Source organism: Mesitornis unicolor, unplaced genomic scaffold, assembly GCF_000695765.1.
Source record: "Mesitornis unicolor isolate BGI_N332 unplaced genomic scaffold, ASM69576v1 scaffold697, whole genome shotgun sequence".
Classification (NCBI taxonomy): domain Eukaryota; kingdom Metazoa; phylum Chordata; class Aves; order Mesitornithiformes; family Mesitornithidae; genus Mesitornis; species Mesitornis unicolor.
This window is the reverse complement of record NW_010195474.1, coordinates 62,761-67,000: the sequence shown is the minus strand read 5'-3', so window position 1 is coordinate 67,000 and position 4,240 is coordinate 62,761.

Sequence of the window (4,240 nt, the reverse complement as noted above, 5' to 3'; positions counted from 1 at the left end):
TGGTGGCCTCTTGTAATGGTATCTTAGTCCTAGTGTCAAGTGGTTTAAGGAAAGAAATGAAGGATTGTGAAGTCACCAAAATGTTTCCGTGGTGTGGCTGGAAAAGGTGCAGGGGCTACTCTGCCTTGATGGGCAGTGTTGCTCACATACTTGAAATGAAGGATGCTTTGTAGAGGTCATCTGCTGCTGCTGCACAGCGTTGTGTTCTGCAGTGGCTGTGCCAAGGTTCCATGTGGTCTGTAAGAGCGGCGTGTTAGTCTGCTGGAGTTGTGTATTAGTCTGAAAGGGGGGTTTGGCTCTGTTTATTATTTGGTCCCCTGGTAGCATAAAGATGTTACCTGTGTGTTGCTCTTCATCTGGCTATGAGAGGAGCTCAGCTTAATATGCTCGTGTCCCTTCTTGGAGACAGTCCAGATGCGAGTGGCACTTGCCAGTGACCAAAGCACCCAGAATTGCTTCAAATACCTGACTAAACTTGCCCTAAAGTGGCTTTAATATCCCATCAGGGTGAGCTCTTCCCTAGACTATAACGTGACTTCTGAGACAGCTTTCTAAAGCTGACAAATTCCAGTGACAGAGAAAAAACCAAATAATCAAGGCTTTGCCTTTGACAGGGAATTTCCAATGAATCTTGCCTGTCTGGTTTGACCCTGCTGCTCCCAGCTGTCTGCCCTGCCCCTGTGCTTAAGGTCACTGCCTCTGTAGGTGAGTTGAGAAAACGGTGTTTGCCTGCAACTCAGCCACCCTGGTCAGAGCACAGCGAATAAATTAAACTGCTGCTGGAGATGGGTTTGTGCTAACACGCTGGACTGGATCAGGCCCTTCAACAGAACCAGTATCAGACAATGTAGAATAGTACTGCAGGAAAACACACGAAAAATTGCAAGCTTATCTGGCAGTGCCATCAGAACCCTTTGTTAGGAAGGAGTGGTAAAACCTGACTCTTGTGGAGAATCTTCTTTCTGCTGGCAGTCTTTGCTTCACCAGTGCCTGCCTTTTTAGGACAGGTAGATACGAAAACTACTTGGGGTGTTCTGATGCGAGAGCTCACAATGAGCCCTGTGTTACACAAAATTTAAGAAGAGTGACCCATGAGGAGCTTGCAGTCTTGAAAACAAAAGCAAAATGCTTTTCTGGCTTTGTGTTGTAGGAATGACACTTTTTCATTGCTATTTGACCTGGATAATTTGTCTGACAGCAAAACAGCCCAGTTCTGTCTTAGGTTAAATCCTTTGTGGTTCACATGTACAGGAGAAGATGCAAATACGTGTTCTTACATCTCTTCTAAGACTGATCCACTCCTTTGGGCTTCAGCTTATGTCCTTTCCAAGCAGTTAGTAGACATTTTAATTCTTGCTTTACACCAGCTTGCCTTTTTTTTTTTTTTAAACATCATAGTATGAGCTGGTGCTCTCCTTGCAGCATTGCAAGTTGCAGCACCTGCAAACATGCTTCATCAGCCACAACCAAACTTTGAGTTCTTTATGCAGTTAGGCAGTCCCTGCCTGTGAGCCCAGCCCTGCTCACATCAGTAGTAAAGGAGCAGGTTACAGCTGGAAGCAGTTTATTTCATTTCCCAGATTGGTTTCCGTGGGATCATCCCAAGGAATCCAGAAATGCACCCAACCCAATACTTGAAATAGGATTTAGTCATACGTGGAAGAGTCTCTTCAGTCATACACACACATGCTGACGCTTCCCTGCACCGCTAATGGACATTCTTGTGGCTGTTGAGCTTTCTGCGTGTAATTGGCCATTTTAGTGGCAGCCCAATCACTTTCCCCTGAAAAGCCATCCCCGCTGTAGCTGTTGCCTCTGTGACCTCCATGTAGGAGCGGTAGAAGGGGCATCTGGATCAGCTGTCTGCAGGAAGCAAACTGAGCTGAATCTGTCATTGAGAAAGAGGAATGCTGCGTGACCTTTAAGTGAGCAGTGCACTTTTAGCTGTCTTGCTTACTCCCTGTCCTTGTCTTTGAAAAGGTGCTGATAAACAAGTAAAGGTACTGGCAGACAATCAGTTCCTGACAGGCCAGATCAACTTCAGTCATAGCCATTCAAGGACTGAAGAGAGCTTGGTATCTTCAAGGAAGAGAATCAGCTTCTTTGCTTCTGTCTTTGTAGCATGTCATGGGGGCACAAGATTTTCTTTCCCTCTCAAAAGGTTTTGTATGTGAACTATCAAATGTAGGCTCCACCCCAACAAGAATTCAAGATAATGATAACACAAGACTGAACTCAGATCAGATTACAAAGAGAGGTCTCAGCCTCGTTAAACTGCATTAACTTGCATTTGTTGTGCTTCAGGAGCGTGCTCGTTGTCTCAGGTGCTGTAACGTGTCCAAGTGTAGCAGCCAGAATATTTTTAAAGGCAACATAAATATTGATCATAACTAACAGAAAATTGCATTAAAGGTTATTTATATACCTTCATAAACCTTCAATTAGAAAAGCATGTAAACCTTCACACATTCGAAGTTATCTTGATACAATCAAGAGGGCAAAGTTCCTCTAAGGGAACATTCTTACACAGTATCAGTATACCAAACATGACAGCCTTTTGCTAGTGATAGTGCTGAGGAACAGCAAAGGTAACTGGAAGCTGTTTGTAAAACAAATAAACAAATTTGAACTTAGTCCATCCTTATGGTCTAGGCTGAGAACAGCCAAAAAGTAAATAAAATCAAGTATGATTTACTACTTTTAAGAACTAAACGAGAAGAAGATGCTCTGATTGCCTTGTACTCTTTTTGCACCAGTGAGCTGAGAAATCATCTAGCATTGGCTACGTCTTGCTTTATTCCCCATGATCACACTGTGCTCATTTGAAGTGCTCTCGTGTGGTAGTGATGTCCTTCTGTATCAGAACCAACTGCACAACATGGGGGCTGCAGGTTACTCCTTCTCTGCAAGTAGCACAAAGACAACTTCTGCCAAGCACAGTTTCAAGAACCTGATTTTTCATGGGTTCTCACAATGTCTACCTTAAAACATAGACAAAATTTCTATTTGCATCACTCCATATCAAGGGAATACAGAACAATACCCAGGGTGGAGAAAATCTGTCTCTTGGGCCAGAGGAGTGGCATTTTGGGTCTTTTTGCTGTCATAACTCAGCCGAGTGAAACAAAACCTCCTGGTAGGCTATGTAATTAGTCTGGATTCCTGTGCACTACCGTGCTGCAGCTAATTACAGCTCTGGTTTAGGACATTCAGCTTATGGCCTGTCCACCTAGATCTTCCACCTGAACTTCTATTTGAACCTAGTCTCTGTTTTTAAGTGCTCAGAGCTCTTTGTCAGTGTGCTGCTCTCCTTTCTCAAGGGGTGTGATGCATGACTCTTAGCAGGTGTCACCCCATGAGCAATGCCAGATCTACAACTGAGGGGCTCTGATTTTAATTTTGTTGTTGTTATTTTACTTACAAAGTTGGGATTCCAGGAGGGCAGGCATGTCTTATTAGCCCCATACTAAGGCAAAAATGGCATGTCCCTAGGGCTACCATAGATATACATGGACCTGATAAAAACCATTTCTCCAGCATAGTGGGGGAGGCTTAGAGCCTCTTGGAGCAGCGTTAGGACAAGGTATGAACTGCATGGCTTGCTAATTTCCAGGAGGCTGTCGTGTACAAGAACAGGATGTGAAGGGAACACAATGCATCACAACTGGATTTTGTCCTCTCAGAGATGTGCACAGCCCACAGCTTGTTCACTGGCACTTCTGCTGGAAAATAGGTGGGAAGCAAAAGGTAACGGGTGTCACCCTGTTACTTATAAAGATGAAAAGGCTGCTGCATGTAAGACATGACTGGTCAAGCCCAAGATTTTTTGTTTATCTTTGCTGGCTAACCTGCATGTCTCTTTTGTTCCAGAGTTGGTCCCTTCTGTCTCTGTCTGACTAAACATGTATGCAAAACCCAGCCTTGAACATAGTGGTACATAGGGGCCCCTCTGGATGTGACTCAGTGACTCACCTCTTGTCTTTGAGTAGCAGGCACTGGAGCGCAGAGGCAGGACATAACATGAGTCTGCTCTGCCTAAGCAATCAGCCTCCATTTGCTGTCTTACTTCCTAGCCACGTGGGTCAAGTTACTGACTTACTGAAAGGCTGGATGTAGTTTCTTTTGTATTTTTCCAGCTCCATGTTAGTTGTAGGCAGAAGAGTTTGTGCAGCAAGACTATGTGTCCTACTTCACTTCTCATTTGTGAGACCTACCTGTTTGTATAAGACTCTCTTCAGGA